Source organism: Cebus imitator, unplaced genomic scaffold (assembly GCF_001604975.1).
Source record: "Cebus imitator isolate Cc_AM_T3 unplaced genomic scaffold, Cebus_imitator-1.0 Scaffold42, whole genome shotgun sequence".
Lineage (NCBI taxonomy): Eukaryota > Metazoa > Chordata > Mammalia > Primates > Cebidae > Cebus > Cebus imitator.
The window spans coordinates 18,986,173-19,007,576 of record NW_016107357.1 but is presented as its reverse complement, the minus strand read 5'-3'; positions in this window follow the sequence as shown (position 1 = coordinate 19,007,576).

Here is a 21,404-nt window from a genome sequence, read left to right as displayed (position 1 = left end):
CTCCCTGTCCCCCAGGCTGGAGTGCAATGGCACGATCTCGGCTCACTGCAACCTCCACCTCCCAGGTTCAAGAGATTCTCCTGCCTTAGCCTCCCAAGTAGCTGGGATAACAGGCATATGCCACCATGCCCAGCTAATTTTTGTATTTTTAGTAGAGGTGGGGTTTGGCCATGTTGGCCAGGCTGGTCTCCAACTCCTGACCTCAGGTGCTCCACCCACCTCAGCCTCCAAAGTGCTTGGATTACAGACGTGAGCCACTGTGCCCAGCTGGAATTTTAAGAATTCATTGCAATGGGAAAGATAGTGAAGTATAAGAGGCATAGCAAATTTGAAAGATTTTTATTCTAGGGGAGTATTTTATGTTTGAGATACAGTGTTTGAAAAGCATTTTCATTGTAGGATTATTATTTATTTCCTTTGAAGGATTTTTATACTAAGGGATTATTTCATTGTAGGATTTTTATTATTTCATTTGAAGGATTATTAATCTAAAGAAGTATTTTATGTTTGAGATACAGTTTGAAGAGCATCTTCATTGTCCAAATGAAGACCAGAAGGAAACAGAAATATCAGGGGAAAAAATATAGAACAACAGAGTGAATTTTTACATTGAAATGATATAGAAAGCTGATGAGATAAGATTGAAAATGTTTGTAATTAGGAATGTGGAGGGTCACAGAAGTTATTGGAGTCTGACAAAAGGAAATTTCATGGTGCGGTAGGCATGGAAGTAGAATTGCTTTGGATTCAGGAGTAAGTGGAATATGAAAAAACTGGGGCAGTGGAGTGAGAGGTGTGGGAAAGATATGAAAAGTTTTTCTTCCACTGAGTGATCCATCAAGGATAGGAAATAGTTGAGTGTGTTGAATGTTGATAGGGAAGGAATCAGTTGAGAAGGAAATGTCAAATATAGAAAATTCAGAACATAGAAAATACAGAAAAGGAGGAATCATTGAGATCCTCTTATTCCAATCAGGCATTTAACGCAAAAGTGAAATGCAATTTTATTTATTTATTTATTTATTTGAGACGGAGTCGGAGTCTCGCTCTATCCCCTAAGGTGCAGTGCAGTGTCAGGATCTCGACAACCTCTGCCAACCACGTTATGCAATTCTCCTAGCTCAGCCTCTTGAGTAGCTAGGACTACAGGTGTATGTCACCATGCCAGGCTGATTTTTGTATTTTTATTAGAGTTGAGGTTTCACTATATTGGCCAGGCTGCTCTCAAACTCCTGACCTGAGGTGATCTGCCCACCTCAGCCTCCCAAGGTGCTGGGATTAATAGGCGTGAGCCACCACACCTCACTTGGAATGCAATTTTGATATGGCTTTGCCCACCTCTTCTTTGCCCCCATCTGTAAGGTGTAGATTTCCAGGGTTAGCAGCTATTTTCTAGGACCCTTCCTTTTTAGCATAATCTCTTAAGATCCCTTCAGTCCCCTGAGGCTACTCATAACTCTGCTCTGCTCCTTGGGTGCTCAAGTTTTTAGCATCTTGCTCTTCCCTGATTAATAATTCAGAAAATGCATTAAAGAGGGAACCTTCTGAGTTTGGAATGATTTCCATGAACCTCTCTTCTCTGATTTGGCTGATTCAGTCATGGATGACTTGCCAGGAGCAAACCCCAATTTTTGTCTCACCTTCCTTTTGTGAGGTTGTCAAAAGCTCTCCCTGTGTTGCTGCCTCTTTCCTGCATTTCTCTGACTGGTTTATCAGAGTCTAGTTTTATGCTACTTATTAGCAAATATCCCTAGCAGAAAATTAGCTCACATAATCCCATCTCACATTTTTGGGGTTCCCTGTTTTCCAAAATCTTGGCCTCTCACATGATGCTTTCTTCAGAAGCTCTGCAATATATTCAAACACATTGATTTTATATTTTGACTGACTCATCCAGTTGTTCTTAGCGGGGGCATGACCTTGCTGGAAAATCCTTCTTTATGTCCCAAATTGGTTTCATCTCACTTTAAATTTCATGACTAATGCAATGAAAATCTCAACAATTACATTCAATGTGTTCTCTTATTTTATACAGTGATATCATTATAGTGGTGATGTGTTCATTGCTCTGATTTTGCATGAATCCTTTAAAATTACATGCTGCTGGTGTCTAATACTCGGAATAAAAGCAGCGTTTTAAAAATCAAAGCATCTTTTCTCTTAGGGACAGTATACAGCTTTCTAAAGATAAACAAGGACCAGAGTGTTGGGGTCGATTCACAATTTTCAGTCCACGGATTTTAGAATGGCCCCTGATGAAGGGAAAGCAAGTTTTCTCATTCCAATGATTACAGGCACAGGTAAGTGCCAGATGGAGCTTTAAGGGCTAACAATGCTCTCTTTAATCTTCATCATTTTTAACAGAAGAGCTTTCATTTTACCAAATTTATATATAATTAAATTACGAAGCAGATTTTGTATGTGCTTCAGCTTATTCTCTAAGAATTTTCTCTTCTAGGAGCACCTTAGGAGGCAATTAAATAGCCTCATTCCTCATGTGTAAGTTAAATTAATTGTAATTCACTTGATATTAAATAGCTTCATATTTGATATGTTGCAAGTTTATGGCCTTCTTGAAATTGTCCTCCTTCCATTGTCCTTTTCTTTTTCTTATTAGTGATTGGACATAGACCCTCTCTAGTGCATTGTGGGTGTGAATTACGTACTAGTAGATTCAAAACCATGCCTTCTAAAATTTTGTAGTTCCTTTACAAGTTTCCGTTGGAAATCAAGATAAAAACTATCTTGATACCAGGAGATAACAAAACATGGATTTCCACACAATATTCTTGTAACATTCTTTAAGGCTACCATACAGAAGATTGTTTTTCACCCGTTACATAAGGTGAAGAGAGCTTTCTTTAATAAACCAGGATGGTTAAATCTTTCACAAGGTTTGAACAATCCAACTCTTAACTTCCTGATTTCTACTGCCTTAGTATTGACCGAACAAGAATTGAGCAGAGGGGCAATAATAGGTGTTTCTTTTGAATATTGACATGTAGCTTTCAAAGAACCTAAACACCAACTTTGGTCATTTGTGTTGATGTGTCCTTAAATCAGTGCCTTAAGAATCAGGCATGGTGCCAATGTAAACAAATAGGACTTTAGAGCATGATGATCTTGGTGTAAACTAGCCATCTCCTTGGGTAATTTACTTAATTACTCAGTTCTATAAAAATGAAAGAATATGACAATAATAATATTGTCCTCAAAGATTTTCTAAAATACTAATCAAAGAGTGTTTGTGAAAACACTGTAATCACTAAATATCAGATACATGTTAGATTTTATAACAACTAATAATTAATAAGAAGAATAATACTGATAAGGAACTTACACATGTACTTAAAGAGCCTAATCAATTCCAAACCATAATCTAATACTTTTATTAAGTAGACAATGTACTTCAGGTGTAGAAAACTGAATTCAGAATGTAGCATTTCCTTAAGATCTTGTTATAAAAATTATTGTGAATCTTGCATTTATCATCATAACTTCTAAACTCAAAATTAGATTTATCATAGTAGGTAAGTACGTCTAATATTTTAATTTGCAAATGACCCAGTGTCTAACTTATTTAGAATGCCCGAATACTTGGATTCCAAATGACTGTTAATTCCATAGAGATGGCAATGTGGGTAACCCGAAGAGAGACATCAGCATGGCATTTCATTCTGATTAAGTTCTCATTCCAATCTGAGCTAACTTCATAAAGCCATTATCCTGTGTTAAGCTCTGACCTAGTCTGGGTTCACAGCTTCTTTGTTTATTCATCACCATGTTCTGGAATAGTCATATAAACAACTTCACAGATATTTTGGTGTACTGCTTTTTCCCCAGAGTACATCTATTGGTATGTTTATTATATCAAATATTTCAATAAAGTACAATTTCCTGCAAATGGTTGTCTAAATGCTTCTAGAATGTATTTGTATTTTGTGGAAAATATGATTTTAAGGCTATATACATTAAAAAAAAACCCAGCTGAGAAATTATATGCCCCTGGGAAAACTAAGTGATAAGATAAGGGTCGCTAGCAAATAGCACAGAGTCATATTGTGCAGGTGTTTTCCTACCTGCAGAGTGAAAGTGTTTCTATTCATTTTAAGAGAAAGGCAAGGGGAAGCTAGGAGCAGGAATGAAAAATTTGAGCCTCTCTTGCCAATAAAACATCAGCATGAGGAGTTTGTTTACTTCCATAAAATTCAGAGCTTCCCTTGCCTGAGGTGGCCGCAGGGATCTGGGTGGTCTCACAAAGTCTTGTATGATGGAAGGAGGTCTCAGAGGGCTTACGCTCCTCCGCGTGCAGAGACCCAGAGAAATGTGCTTTGCCTTGCTTTCTCATTTGTTTTATGAAAATCCTGTTTTCTTGGATTTTGCCAAACAACTTTTGCATCCTTCTCCCTTTTTTCCGTGTATAGTTCTAGTGATGCATGGGTGGTGAGAGTAGCCGAGAAAGGTCAGCACAAAGCTGCAGAATTCATTTGTTAAGGTTTGTGCACACACGCACATAAACACACACACACACACACACAATCAATACAGATACAGTACAGACGACTGAGAATGAATACAGACAGTAACCAGAGGGGTATTCCATTAGCTGCCAGCAAACAAAACTGCAACAATGACTTTCTGTTCATTTTGGATGTTGGTCTGTGATTGCCCTTTCATTTCTACAGGTTTTCCTTTCTTTTCATGTGCTTTTGAATTCCTTGGCTTGAGGATTTCCTAATCTCTTTCTATTGTCTCTGGGATGACACAGCCACTGGGAAAGGCAAAGGGTTATGATCTCAACTTCAGCTGCGCTTTTCTCGTTTGTCCTCCCTTGGCTTTGTTGGCTGTTGTTACTTTCTGAGCTGCATCTTCCCACACATTCTGTGGTCTCATACCCTGGCAAGGACCCAGCCTGGTACTGAGCATCAGTAATAAGGTATTGAATTTGCCTAAGGAAGTTGTTAATCCTATTGTCTTCATTATTATGAAATACTTACAAAACTGCAGAAAAGAAAAACCCTCAATATTTTGTCACAAAAGAAGACTAGAACTTTTAAAAAACAACACGATAAAAGTTGTGCCTGGCACATATTGACATAACCCCAATTCAAAAGGTATTTTTTGGTTTAACCTCTACAAATTACTAAAGCATTTAGGAGAAAATGGTAGATTAATAAGTACAGACTCAGCCGGGCCCAGTGGCTCACACCTGTAATCCCAGCACTTTCAGAGGCTGAGGCGGGCAGATCATGAGGTCAGGAGATTGAGACCATCCTGGGAAACATGGTGAAACTCCGTCTCTACTAAAAATACAAAACAATTGCTGGGCGTGGTGGCACATGCCTGTAATCCCAGCTACTCGGGAGGCTGAGTGAGGCAGGAGAATCACTTGAACCCAGGAGTCGGAGATTGCAGTGAGCCAAGATCACACCACTGCACTCTAGCCTGGGCTAGTCTCCCTCTCAAAAAAGAAAAATAGAAAAGAGAAAAGAAAAGAAAAGGTACAGGCTCCATTTTGAAATAATCCAGAGATTAACGCAGACACAAATAAGTAAGTCCAGTTACATTCAGATTGAGCATGTTATTTTTGTTATGATAAAGTAATAATCATACAGAAAATGAAGAAATTATTTATTTATTTAGAGACAGAGTCTCACTCTGTCACCCAGGCTGGAAAGAAGAGGCAGGATCACAGCTTACTGCAACCTGGACTTCCTTGGGCTCAACAATGCTCCCATATCAGCCACCTGAGTATCTGGGACCACAGGCATGCATCACTAAGCCCGGCAACATTTTGTATTTTTTGCAGAGACAAGATTTCACCATATTGCCAAGCTGAAATTCTATATGTCCAGATGAAATCTGAAGAATTGAAATTAGAAGGCATGTTATCCAACATGAAGACAACCACATAAGGAAAATTTAAGTAAATAAATGATCAGAGATTGAGAATTGTTTATGTGCCTTGTTTAACAAATAGCTATAGAGCATTTTAAATAACGTTTAATAAAACAACATGTTGCTGTCATTCTATAACTAGAAAATTGTGTTCTTCTATCATTCAATCTGTATTCTGATAATTTGTAAAGAAGTTCATTCTAATATCAGTTTGGAATATTTGCTAATCTTGAAACATAATTCTTACTAAAAAAAAATCACAAATGCCCATTTCTTTTTCTATAATCACTCAATCTCTAAGTGAGTAGTTTGTTTTCTAATTCACTTGATGAAACAATTAGGCTTAGAAGGTCTTAATTAGGGCCTCATAGCCTATGGAGAATTTTTTTCTTCATTTGTACGTAATAACAAAATAATTCAAGAATTTTATGCAACAGAATGAAATGTGCAGATTGGTACTTTTTACATAGTGCTATATATTTCCTCCCTTTTATGTGTCTTTTTAAATTGAAAAAGTACATAGAAAAAAGTACACAAATCTTAAGTGTCCTTACAGTTTGATGAATATATAACCTCTCCCCAGGTCGAGATATAGAACGTTTCCAACATACCAGCACGTTTCCTCGTGACCTTTCTCAGCCTCAAGATGTGCCCAAATGACCCCTGCCACCTGGTATTCCCATCCTTATGTAGTCTTCTGGCACAATAAATGAGGCTATTTTTTGTGTAGATAAAATGGTGTGTGATCTTTGAGACTAGATTATCAAAGTAATTATGTCTTCTTTCTTGCACTGTGATGCTTTCCTGGATTAGGTACTCTGGAGTACATCATTTGCTACATTATGAGGATTCTCAAGCAGTTGTATGGAGTAGTCCACATGAAGAAGAACTAAGGTCTTCTGACAAAAGCCATTATCAACTTGCTAGCCATATGAACGAACCGTCTTGGAAGCAAATCCACTAGCACTATCAAGCCTTCAGATGACCACTGTCTTCATTCAGTCAGTATCATAACTGCAACCTCATGAGAGACCTCAGGCCAACACTAAGCTTCTGAACGTTATGGGACCCATGTGTGAGATAGTAATGATTTATTGCTGGTTTTAGCTCTCACATTTTGAAGTAAGTTGTTGCATAGCAATAGATAACTAGTACAGCTGCCCAGAGAGTACCACCTAGATTGAACATCTACCTCAGTGTGCTGGAAAATAAAAATAGCCTCAGATATGAGATTTCTAGTGCAAAAATCAGGAAAATTTCAAGCAAAACTGGATTGAGTTGGTCAATCTGATTACAATATCTATCTACACAGATTGGTTTTGGCTGTTGTTGGACTTTATACTAATGGAACCATACAGTATATACTCTTTGGTTCTGAATTCCTTTGCTCCACATGTTTTTGAGATATATTGATGTCTCTAGGTGTGCAAATAATTTTTTGTTGTTGTTGGCATTTCATATTATAGATAACACATTATTAAAATTTCCTCGTACCACCAATAGACAGTTATTTTCTTTTTTCCAACTTGAGGACATTATGGATTAAACTGCTTTTTTTTTTGGAAGCTAGGACATTCTTGTACATATTTTTTCATAGAGTTAGGCATGTACATCTCCTAGGAATATGCATAGAAGTAGAATTGCTGGGTCATGAAGAAAAAGACTGTTTAGTTTTTATCAAAGATATTTTCAAAGTTGTTTTATCATTTTACACTTCCACCAACAATAGTTGGTGATGTTAGTTGCTCCATTTTCTCACCAACACAGTGTGGTATTCATTTTTAGTTTAAATCATTTCAGCAAATGTGAAATGCTATCTTATTTTGGCTTTAATTCGCATTTCCTTTATGTTAATGGTCTGGGGTCATTTAGGTATTTCCTTTTGTGATATATCTGCTTAAGTCTTTTCTCATTTTACCTTTTATTTTGATCTGTATCTTACTACTACCAAGAACTTTTAGGACTTCTTTATATATTCAAGATAGGAGTAGTTTATTGTGTACATGTATTGACAATATCTTTTCCCAATAAAAAGATTTTTATTTTAATCTCCTAATATTGTCTGTTGTCTAGCAGAAATGTTTACATTAAATAGAGTCCAATGTATCTAATTTTTGCATTTATGTCAAGGTTTTTTTAGGTGTTGTTCAAGAAATTTTGCCTACTCCAATGTTACGGAAATATTAAGCCATGTTTTCTTCTGTAAGCTTTGTGGTTTTACATGTCACATTTAGGACCATGAACCATTTCCAGTTACTTTTTGTACGAGGCATGAAGAAAGGTTGAGGTTCGTATTTCCCTACAATACCCAATGGCTTCAGTATAATTTATTGAAGAGCATCCAGTAACTTCTGAATTGTGGTATGTTTTCTGTTGTGATAATTGAATACATATATAAAAGTGAGTCTTGAAATGCAATGTGACCCTGGATTGAATCCGGGAACAGAAAACAAATATTAGTGGAAAAACCTGGTAATTCCTCAATAAAGTTTGGAGCTTAGTAGTAATGTAAGAATGTCAGCTTCTTAGTTTTGACAAATGTACCATGGTAATGTAAGATGTTAATATTAGAGGAAATTGGATGAGGGAGTATATGGAAACTTTCCATCTGTTTGCAAATTTCAAAAATACTTGAAATTACCCCGAAATAAGTAGTTAACTTTTAAGAAGTTGGGTCTGCTTGGACTCAATTTTGTTTCTTCTACTTATTTTCCTACCTGTACATTATTCCATACTGCCTTAGTTACTGTAGCTATGTAGAAATTCTTGAAATCTCTGATAGGTTTAACCAGTTGAATATGTGTGGTGGAAGTGAATTTTTACAGTTTTGAGATTAATCCTAAAATAAAATCTGTCAGACTCTGCTTTGCACTTTTAGGAGCCATCAATTTCCAACTGAGACCTCCAACTGCCCAGCTGGAGTTCTGACGTGGCAAGAAAGAGAAGAGGTTCAGTTATCTCAGAATCTTACTTGAGCCCAGACTTTGAGATGTTCCAGAGTGAGACATCTTGGAAGGTCAGGTTATTGAGGCTGTTGCTTGTGTAATGCTAAAGAGAATTCTTGAGCTGTGCCTGGTTAAGAATTGTGAAAGACATTTTCCAAGCCACTGAATTTTGAAGTAGCTTATTATGCCACAACAGCTAACCAAAATAACAGCTCAAAACAAAGGTCAAGGTTAACGGTAGGTTAGGTGATCACTGAAGTGAAGAAGGAGGAGTCAAGTGACTGGAGGAGGGTGAGCAATTGCAGATTTGTGAAGTAAAATGAAAGCAAATGGCCTAAGATAATGATCTGAGGGATCCTTCCATGGCTCTTTCCAAGAGATGAAAGGAAGAAAAATGAATAATAATGAGTAGCCACTTCTCTTTCTTGTAATGGGAGAGTGCAAGGGTTAGACTTGTTTTCCTACCTTCAGGAATGAAATAGATGTGACAATACATCATTTTTTAAAAGTTTTCACTATCAGACAATAAACAGTACTGAACTGATTCTGAAGAGTGAACATGGTGAACTCTATGGCTGCACCAATTTCTACCCACAAGCAACTTCTGAAACATGGTGCAGGAAAAGAGCTTCCAAACAGAGTCATTTGCCTTGCTTAGTTAAGAAGACAGAAGCTAAAGTTTAGTAAAACTGCTGCAGGCAGAATTCGTAAGGCAGAATGTTGAAAATAATGGTACGAAGAAGAGAAAGCTCCAGAAATCAGCCCAAGCATCCCCTTGACTCTGTCTGTGAATACGCATCTACACCCACAGAAGATAAGACTTCACAAGGACAGTTGGGTGTGGCACAGAGGTAGGGATGCCAGCACTCTTTAAAGCGTTCGATTCCCCAGTGTGCCACGGGACCGGGAGATGTTTGAATTCTAGCCGGCGTGCCCTGCTAACCTTAAAAACAAGCTTCCAAATGATGCCTACCAAGGCAAACTTCAAAACTCTGAAGGGAAGGAAACAGCCAAAGAACAGAAACTCTTTAAAGGCAGAAAACAAAACCTAACGTGCAACAGCGTGCAACAGTCAAGATATCACATATCTAATAAAAAATTATTATGCATAAAAACAGAAAAAAGTGACTGGTTAGCTTAGTATGTAGACAAGAAAAGCAATGGCATTTTTAATTCTATCATCTATAACTGAGACTGTTAGAGTGTGTTCTAAATGCGCTCAATATGCTCAAGAATGAAATTTAATTGTGAGTAGCGTGAAATGAGAAAGAAAGCACATGAAAAACAAAAGAACTTCTGGTTCCTTCTATCTGCCTGCCTTTTATTTCACACCTCTACATATTGCTCCCTTGCCCCAGTCACTGCTGTCTTCTTTCTTAACTTCAAATACAATATCTGAAATGGAAAATTCAGTGGATAGGATTCCAAATAGATTAGTTACTGTGGTGACAGTTTCATTGGTGTATACACACTAGTTTTTACATTTGTAAAAACCCACCAAAATGCAGATCTAAGTGGGTATACTTTGTATTACCTAAATTATATTTCTCAACAAAATTGAATTTTAAAATAGTGTATAAAAATGGCCTGAATGCAGGATCTGGAGAGGGAGTGAGACAGTGGAAAAAATATTAGGAATTACATGTGAATTCAGATAATAAAGGATCTTGAATTTTATCTTAAAATTGTGGCACTTCATTCTGCTTTCAAGCTGTTGTAATATCCAATTCTCACATTTTGTTGTTGAACATGCTACTTTATGAATCAGTTTATTATTGTATCATATAATCAGACACATAAGAGACTTATGAAATTATTAGAAGGAACTCCATGAGCATGGCATAAATCAAATAGACTTTAGTACTCCAACTGAGGTATTTCCACAATGAAGTGATAAATCCTTCTCTTCTGCATTTAGAAATATTATTTATGATCATACCCTTTACTTTAGGTGATTATGGACAAACAAAGGACATTCCTCTCTCATTGCTCCACGATGATCGTTCTCCAAATTAACACGTTGTAAGGGTAACATAACTTTACAAGTTTCAAAGAATCTTCATATATACATTTTATGTATTTACATATTTCCATTTATTACATATATACCTATTTACATTTCATATATACATAGTTTTAATTACACTAGTCATAGACATTATACTGACTGGCTTTGTTTATATTAGCTTTGTTATAGCTCTTTTTTGAGACGGAGTCTCCCTCTGTTGCCAGGCTGGAGTGTAGTGGGGCAATCTCGGCTCACTTCAACCGCTGCCTCCTGAGTTCAAGAGGTTCTCCTGCCCCAGCCTCCTGAGTGGCTGGGACTACACGCGTGTGGCACGATGCCCAGCTAATTTTTGATTTTTAGTAGAGACCGGGTTTCACCATGTTGGCCATGATGGTCTTGATCCCTTGACCTCATGATCCACCGGCCTCAGTCTCCCAAAGTGCTGGGATTATAGGTGTGAGCCAAAAGGTGAAGGGGAAGAAGAGAAACAAAACTGACACTTACTGCACATGTATGATGTGTCGGGCAGTATAATACAGAACCTCTACATGCTGTCTAAGTGAATCCACACAACACCCTTGAGAGATAAAGACATATATCTCTTTTAACAGATGAAGAGACAGAGACTGTGAAGCAAATGCCCAGGTTAGTAATAAATTAATAAAGGGTAAATGTTGGAATCCAAATATCTGGCTTCAGAAATCTATGTATTTTACTAATGAGAACTGCCTTATAAAAATTCCTAAAGAGAATGTAACTTGAGTCCAGCATATTTCATTACAAAGTAATGTTCTTCACTGTGCAGCTGCTGGTCAAACTTGATATTAACCTACTATTCATTAAAATTAGTGTTATAATACAACAAGCTTTAATCCTTCTTAAACCTGTGATCAATTTTTACTTATTTGAATGTGAAAAAAGTATCTCAGTTTATATATAATTGTATCAGGAACATGACTCAAACCAAACTTTCATACTGGTGATTTTTAAGATGTTTAACATCTATTTTTTTTTCCTATAATTTGCAGATTTTCACAGACTATTCACAGAATCATTTTCTGACACAATTACCTCATTCTTTGATTTAACTTCTAGTTTATTTAACAAATGATTAGTTTTCTATTTTGAAACATGTCTGTCTTAATTATTGGCACAGAGTATTACTTTTTCTCCAGACATACTGTTTTTTCTCACGTTGGGAAGCATGAAAGCTTTCCCCCTAGAGTCTACAACATGAAATATTTGCTGAGAGTCATGTCTCTAAATTGATAGTCCAAGAGTCCCCTGGGATGTAACTGGGGACTCATATGAAGGTGATTTTAAAACATTTTTTATGCCTGGAATAAGATAAGTACATTTATAACAAGATATTACAAAATAATCTTATAAAAAGTAGAGATACAATTTAAAATTTGGGGGAAATTAACAGGCAATTAACAGGGTTATTTTCTTCCCACTGTGCTCTCTACAATGAAAAGAATCATGGACCCAAATGAAACTTACAGAAGCAGCTTGTGATGTGGCTGAGCAATTTCTATTATTTTAAAGAACAAAGCAATAGAGCTAGCTTTTCAACTACCAAATATATACTTTTAAATAGAATTGACAACACTTGATCTCTCTCCATGACATTGAAATGCTCTTAATTGTTAAAACAACAAATTAGGGTAATTAAGTAATGTTTAGAAATGTAGTTCTCTGTGATTGGATTTGTTCTCAAGTCAGTAACAGCTGACAGCACCTTGCTGTTTATAACTAAGAGTAGAAAACGATGTTGGAACTGTAGATTTAACTAACACATTTGAAATAATTTCTAATCAGCTGATGGACTGCATAAATCTGAAGTACTGCTTTCTGTCTCTTTGGTTTTATAGTTCATGGAATTTCAGAGAGTTAAGAAAGGTCAAACACATTCAGCTATTTAAACAAGTGTAAAACCTCACCAGTTTATCCAAACATTACCCCTGTTTAGGCAAAACTCATATCATTTCCTAGAATTTTGTTTGCCTGTGCGTTACCTCACAAAAGTGGTACTCTTACAAATTAAATGCATGAAGATGTTAATGGACTCAAATGTGTTTTTTTTGTGTGTGTGAGTATTGATACTTTAGATGATTTTGCCTGAAGAGGGCAGTATTTCACCAATGGACGGAATCTCTAAGAGTAAAATTATGGAGACCGCAGTGACTACACTATGGGGAAGGGCAATTATAGTAGACTACGTACTCAGCAGCCCTGAACAGATAAACTTTTGCTTGCTATCAATATCTGTTTGATTATAGTAGCATATTGTTAATATGTCATCTCTACTTATCTTTGCCCAGTGGGCAATGTCAGGAAATAAAGGACTGCAAATGTATTTAAGAATATATTTATACTACACGAATATGTTTCTTAAATATAATATTCTTGCATGGTTATCATAAAGTCACTAATTTTTACCAGCTTCAATCAGAATTCTTTTTTAGAAAAAGAATGGTCTTTTTTAAGGAAAATCCCTGATGAGTCACTTCAAGGTATAAGGTAACATCTGACTGCTTGGGTGTGAAGGAGACTAGCAGAAGATCGTCAAACATTCTACATAAGAAGAAAACAAAAAGGAATTGAGGGACATTGAGGTGACCTAGAAGTCGGAGAGAGTCTGGGGTCTGATTGGTTGAAATGATTTAAATTAAATCTCACTAAGAAAGGAGAGTTCTATATTTTTAAATTATCACTATATAGTCTTGTGAGATATCTCTCCTACCTGCTATGAATTTCCACAGAAAATCTATTATTTTCAATTGCCTTGTGGCTTGTCATTTAGGGTGAGTACAGACATCAATAGAAAAATCTTTTTCACATAGCAAACACATGAGCAATACGCTAATGAATTGTTGATTGTATTTGGATGCAATTCTCTGTGACCACTGGTCATAATTATGCAAGTTATGTTCCAATATTGAAAGACAATTCAGGTCCTAGAAATGCCTAGACCAGTTCCTGTCTTTATTGAAGGTCACCTGCTAGGCTTTTGTGAGTTCCGAGATTTGCCTTTTGCAGTCTTCCACCTCTGTCTTTCCACTGAGCTGTCAGTCACACTTACACCTCTAGCTGTTCTATTGACTGTGTCCAGTGTTCTTCAGTGCACCGAAATTGCTGCTGTGAGTTGCGAAAATAGAAAGTGAAAGTTATTGAAAACCATGTCAAAGACTAGTAAAGAAGCTGTGATTGAGGTCAGAGATTGTTTGTGATTCTGTAAGTAACTTAAACTTCAGCCTGTGGTCTCTCTTTTGGTTGCTCAGGTGGCCACTGTCCTCTCTTTTGCTGTTTCTCTGATACATTCTGAACAATTGATATTACTAAGTAAGTAAGAGAATATTCTATGTGAGGATATCTTGGGATGATGAAACACCACATAAAAAGCAGAGAAAAAATTTAGTTACGAAAAGCTAATGAGGGAAGATGTCTAGAAGAAAGAAGATAATGAAAATGATTTACATGAATTAAAAATAAGTATTAATAATGATATGTGCACTGGCATAAAATTTACTGTAGGTTAAAAGTATTTTTGAATGAACATGTGAATATGATGAAAGAAGTATATATAATGCAAGCTAATATATACAGGATTATTTAATGGGTGTTGAGAAATATTCTCTCCTGAAAAAAATGAAGTTTTTGATTTTTTTTTTCTTAAGGATATCATTGCCAAAATGAATGTTAAGGAGGAGTAAATTCAGTAAAAGTGAGCAGAACAACACATTAACATAAAGTCTTAAAAATAGTTCTGTGTGTGGGAGAGAGGATGGTGCTCTAAACTTTATTAAGCCAATTGTTGAGGAGACATCTGGAATCTGATACTAGGGAACACCAAAGCAATAAATGTGCATAGTGATTTTGTGTTAAAATGCAGTAGTCTACATAGGGTTTGTCTGAACCAAAGGCATTACTTAGTAATGCTGTTGAGTTGCCTCCTTGGGCCCCTGTCGGGGTTGGAGAAGGACGTGAGAGACAGGGAAAGAGTGAAGAACCCAGTCTCCAGGAGTGTACAGAGGCAACTAAGTGATGGGCGACCAACGCCTGCTCCCCAAACTGCATCAGTCTGGATCCTACTTGGACAGGTGAGAAATTTGTTTTTTTCTTTCAGGAGTATAAACTCGCTGAGGGTAGAAATCATGTATATTCTCTAACCCCATTAACTAAAATAATGTCTATTCAATTTAAAAAATACATATTGAATTCATGGATAGTTTATTTGCCGAGAAATACATTCTGTCAACTTTTTTGGAAGCAAATGTCATTCATAATTCTATGGAATATGAATTTGAAGAAAAATTCCTGTGAAATATCAAAAGGTTGATGCAATTTGCATAGTTTCATTCATTGAATGATGAGGCCCTATTTTTAAAAAGGTGAATGAGATCCAGCAACTGCCTTCTAGAATTATAAAGTCCACTGGAGACAAGTTTTACACCAGTACACTTGCTTTTTGTCTGTGAACTTTATACCCAATATTCCTTTAAGTAATGTTAATTCATTTCTTATTTATGGGAAATGAAGTCTTATATTCAATAAAAGAGTGAACGTAAAAGTCTATGTATTGAAATATCACTTTACTCCACAAATTTGTACAGTTATTATGTGTCAGTCAAAATATTTTTTCTTGTAAAAAACACATATCCAAGGAAACTTTTGTAAACTTTTATTTTTACTTTTATATTATTGCCAAAGACTCCTCCACAATTATGGTTTGGGGCAACAACATGATGATATATGGAATATATTTTTTAAAAAGTAAATCAAAGTCATTAAACTAGGTTTATTTAAAAATCTTACATTGATTTCGTAATCACAAAATCTTTTGTGATACCTCTGTCTCAATGACATGCTTTTTTTGAGCCCTGGTACTATGCATCAAATATCTCACCTTTAAGGTACTTATAAGTCGCAGTTCATGCATTATTGAATTCTTCTGTTTCATAAGCAGTTACCAAGTGCCTACTAGAAGCCAGGAACTGTTCTGTACAATGGCGAGTCAATAAACAGAAAAGGCAGCAATCTTATACTCACAGAAATTCTTTTCTAGTTCACTCTGAGCCTTATTTTTCTCCCTATACCATTTGCACAACCACTTTAGGTCAGCTCCATGTATTTCTGCACCTATGTAGCTTGTCCATAATGGTCAATTTCTTCCACCCAGAGTCATTTTTCTTATTCCCAGGGATATTTTCATGTTCCAATCTCCATTCCAACAATCATTCTATTTTTGAGACATTTCTTGCCTTACCACATCAAGACCCACACTCCTCACACTCCAGGTAGCTAAGTATTGAGATGTCATGAGAATCATGGTTATAACTTAATCATCCATGGATCCGTGTCCTTGATTTTATTTTTCATTCTTTTTTCCTCTCTCAAATCTTCCAGAAATGCTTGCATATGTCATTTGTAATGCTTTCTCCACCGATGTACATTCTTTTTGGTTGTTCTCAGATAGCTAAATGTCACCCATATGTATACCCAACAAATAAGTGTATTTGTTGAAAATAGCACCATTGTAATGAATCTTTAACGTGAGAAATTAGCTAACAGTAATGCTATCAGAAAAGCAAAATACTCTTTAAGACATGCTAATCTAGGGCATGATGCCATAAATGGAATGAATAAAATCTGAGAGCATACTCCCAAATGCTTTTTTATTTATTATCCTGTTTATTTGGAAAAGATTTTAAAAGATTATAAAGTAAAGATACACAGTTACAGTAGCCAACTTCAATGATGGCCCCAGTGACTCTCACCTACCCTTTAAATGAATCAGGTTGACCTATGAAACAAGTAGGAGACGGATGTTATTACAGCATCTGCCTTTCTCTCTCGGGCCATTTACTCTGGGGAAAGTGAGCTGCCAGGTCGTGAGGACCCTTAAACAGCCGTGAAGAGAGATCTATGTGGCAAGGAGCAGAGTGATTCAAACAATAGCCAGCACCCACTTGCCAGGCACATGAGCAGGGCCCCTTAGACACAATCCTCCTGCCACCGTCACACCTGCAGATGACAGCAGACCTTCTCTAACACCATGAGCTTGAATCTTATGAGGGGTCCTGGGCAGGACCTCTCAGCTAAACCTCTCCCAAATTCCTTACCCACAAGAGATATCATACAACACACTTTGATTGTTTTAAAGCTGCTAGATTTTGAATAAATTTGTTATGCAGCACTAGTTAACTAATATAACCACATTTGCTAAAGAAATCACTGTAATTTTAAAAACTTTTTCTAGACTTCATGCCATCGCATTACAGCGTGAAAATATTATTGAAGTAAGAAAAAAAGTGACTTTCTGACAGAATACAACTACTTTCTATGAGATTATAACCATGAAAACACTCCAGGGCAAGCATATTTAAATATATCTTGCTCTTGATCTTTTTTTAACAATGCTAGCAGTCAACAAAACAAGTCCTATCAGTGCAGAGTTATGAGAACTTGATCTTGAAAATTGTTTTACAGCTCTTGATTTAAAAATACTATGAATATTTAATTCAGGTGGTGCTAAATTAAAATGTATCTCTTATTTTTACTATTCCCAACTTAATTTAACAAAGTATCTTCAAAATTTTAAAAATATGAAGCATTAATATATGCATACAATTTATCTGAAAACAAAGTGATACATTTTGCTATTTTTTGACGTGTTGTGCTTAATGTATTTTTTAAAACCTTTTTAAAATGCTAAGATGCATAGCCTTAAAAGGTAAGAATTAACCTTGTTCTAAATTAGAATGATAGGCTAAGGTGGTTCATTTCTTTCTCAGCCTTTTCACTGGAAAAGAAATGCAAAGAGAGATAACAATAATTCACCTATCGTTCTGGCAATGATTTTCTATTATATCTAATATATCTAATGTATATCTAATATATATCTATTATTTCTATTGCATCTAATATATTTCTATTCTTTTCTGTTTCAAATAAATAGTTAACAGTGTTTTTCCAATATGTAGCTCACATGCAATATCAAGTCCACACTTTTCTCAAGGAATTTAATCTACTCCTTATAAAAGGACTGTATTTTATGCCTTTTCTGAATAAATGTATTTTTAGAAATTCTGAGCCTCAGAATTTCAGAAGTTTAGATGGTAACTAGAGTGAAATGGTAATCTCATCAAATAAAAAAGGAACACAAACTATGAGGCCTGACTTATGTATTTAACCTATTTTTCAGCATCAGAATTAAAAGCTCTTATTAGGAAACTCATCTCTCAACAAGTATTAATATTAAGCGCTATGGTGTTTTAGGTTGTTAGGAAAAGGTTAAATATATTCCATGGAAATAAGTGGTTTGTAAGTCACTCTGATTACTAACCAAAAACGGAAGGGAGAATAATAGCATTGTTCTCCTCATCTAAGTCTCTTAATATTGAAGGACAATTTGAATCTTCTTGTAGTGAAAAGATACGCTCAACATGCTAAGTTCTCCTGTGGCAAAAACGACATCACTTTTTTTATATTTGATCATTTACATATATTTTCCATATAACACTTAAATTATTTATTTTTTACCTATGCTAGGGTTTAAATCAAATAGAGTTGGTTTAGCTCTTACCACCTGCTCTGGATGCATTTCCTAATCATTCTTGGCCTTAGTTTTATATCTATAAACTGAAAATGACAATACCTAACATTATTTCTAGGAAATATGATTGTGATTATTTTACCTTGAGAAAAGAAAAAGTTAAAACCATACACAAAATATTTTGATGTAGAATGCATCACTCTGAATAAAGGAAGTGCAGATAACTGAAATGGCCCTAACACCTAACTTCTGGTGGGAGCAATATCTTATTTCTAGGGCTATTTCTCTATACATAAAATAAATCAAGTTGCCATTGGCAATCATACATCTGCTTTTCTTGTCTTGAAGAAATTGATTTTTCTTTTCTCTTGGGGAAATGTGAGGCAGCCGGTCTTCTGATGGTGCACAGGATACACTTGGAAGGCTGAGGCCTGGTAACCTGATGTGGCTGCAGTGTTGAATTCACTCGCTCACAACATGTTAAAGTCCTAGAGAATCACCCTTTAAAATAACAGCAGAAGATAGGCGCTAGTATCAGCAATTCACAGTTTAATTCAGGTCCCTGAGTCTGTTGCCAGCTCAGATATTGCATGGAAAAAATCCAACCCATGAACATTCTTTCTTTCATGGAAGGGTGAGAGAAAGGCAGAGCTAGCTGGAAGGCTGGTTCTTTGATTTTTATTGAATTGCATCAGTCCTCCTCTTTCTCCTTGTCTGATCCTGAATGCTCAGTGCTGTGATCCGTATGTGTAATTCCCATGCAGATCTCAGAAGCACATGGAGAACCAAAGTGTGCAAGATTGTGAAGGCTAAGGAAAGCATGCATGACACAAGACAAAATACTCAGTGCAACTGCTGGTACATGGCAAGTATCCAGAAAATCATATAGATTCCCTTGCTAATATTTCACTCATCTATTTAACAAGATTTGTGTATTAGTCCATTTTCATGATGCTGATAAAGACATACCTGAGATTGGGCAACTTACAAAAGAAAGAGGTTTATTGGACTTACAGTTCCACGTGGCTGGAGAGTCCTCATAATCATGGCAAAATGTGAAAGGCACATCTCACATGGTGGCAGACAAGAGAATAGAGCTTCTGCAGGGAAACTCCTCTTTTTCAAACCATCAGATCTTGTGAGACCCACTCACTATCACAAGAGCAGTAAGAGAGGAACGGCCCCTGTGATTCAATTATCTCTCACCAGGTCCCTCCCACAACACATCGGAATTATGGAAGCTACAAGATGAAATTTGGGTGAGGACGCAGAGCCAAACTATACCAATTTTCTTACTGGAAGATTCCTTAATTAAACATTTTTCTCCTTTTGTCTTAAAAATGGTCTACCTTATGAGAAATGTTTAAGTATGTTGAATGAACTTGGAGGTGATGGCAATCAGGCTTGGATTTAAGATGAATACATATTTATATATTACTAAAAAGACATCTGCTTTTCTGTTTTAGGTGGAATGACTCTGGCTTGCTCACCTCTGTCATGCATCAGTATCTGTCAGTAGATTTTGGGTGTGGCATGCAGGTTGCTGAGCGGCTAAGGGTGACCAGCAGAAGGGAACCGAGTGCAAGGTGAAGCTCCTGCCTGAACAGTGGGAAGGGGATGACCCAGGCAGAGTGTCAGAATTGCACAGCCTTGTCAGGGCTCTTTCTAGAGTACATTTTTTTTCCCCAGGACATCTAATCAAATGGAAAGTTATGACATTCCATGGTAAATGAGTTAGGGATTAAAAGTTCGGGGGTTGGGGGGATGAAGAGCATGATGAAGAACAGATCTGGACATAGGTACCAGAATTCTAGTTGATGGTGCCAGTTAGGTGCCAGATCTATACAGAGCTGTCAGACAGAGTGATATAAAAAGGTTCAGCTGCATAAGCCATGCATGTAGATAAGCAAATGAGCTGACCACTCCACTTACTATCCCCTTTCCCAGCAAAGTGGCACTAATTACATTGTGATATAGTATTTCTTGTGCTCCAGGCAGAATTAACATTAAAACCATTAATATGAACAACGCTTTGATGTGTTTTATAAATAATATTCATTTTAGTCTTTACACTCTTGAAAAATTAATGAATGTGAATTTTGAGGAGAAAAGACCTCAAATAATTGAATTTACAAAATGTAATTAAACAAATCTGTTTTTGTTTTTAGTAAAATATTTGTTATCAACTCTACTAAGGAATTAAAATCAAAGTCATTTTCAATAGGTTCTACTTTGTTTTATGTTAAATATCTTAAGTTTTTCATTATTCCCAGTTAAAGATTAAATGGAGTAAGGTAGAGATAAGAATAATTAGATAAAATATGCAAAAAGCCTCAATAGAAAATGTTTATCTGGATAAAATCTTCACTTTCTATAGATTTTGTCACAGAAGATGCTACACATTTTTTGTTTAGAGATTCAAACGTCTGGGGTTTAATCTAAACATATCCTATTCACTTTTGTATTTCTCAAAGGACAGGTATGATCTAAATTCATTTTGTAATTTTTATATTTAAAGTCTACTAATAACATTTAGCAATGGAATATGTCTTTTTGCATCTTCTTGAATATGCAGGAAAATAAATTCAACACTACATTGGACAAGAATTTTGCATTATTGATCCAAATACACTGTAGATTTCTGTAAGAATCTATATCCATTTATTCAACATATAAAAACAATGCATGAGACTAAGAGCTAGAACAGAGAGATCCAATGTATTCCAGACATCATAAATCATATAATGTAAGAAGCAGGACAGAATTTAAACCAATTAGCTACATTTCAACAAATGAAAACATTTATCATAATCTTGAAATACAATTAGGAGAGCCAAGGAAATCACCCTTACAAGTGATTTTAAGTGAGCTTTAAAAAATAAGCAAGGGTTCCACACGTGAGTGAGACAAAAAGGAAAAAGATCAACATTTAAAAAAGACACTGTCTTCTGGTGTTCAATTAGAGAGGCAGGAGGGGAAGTTAGAAGAAGCCACA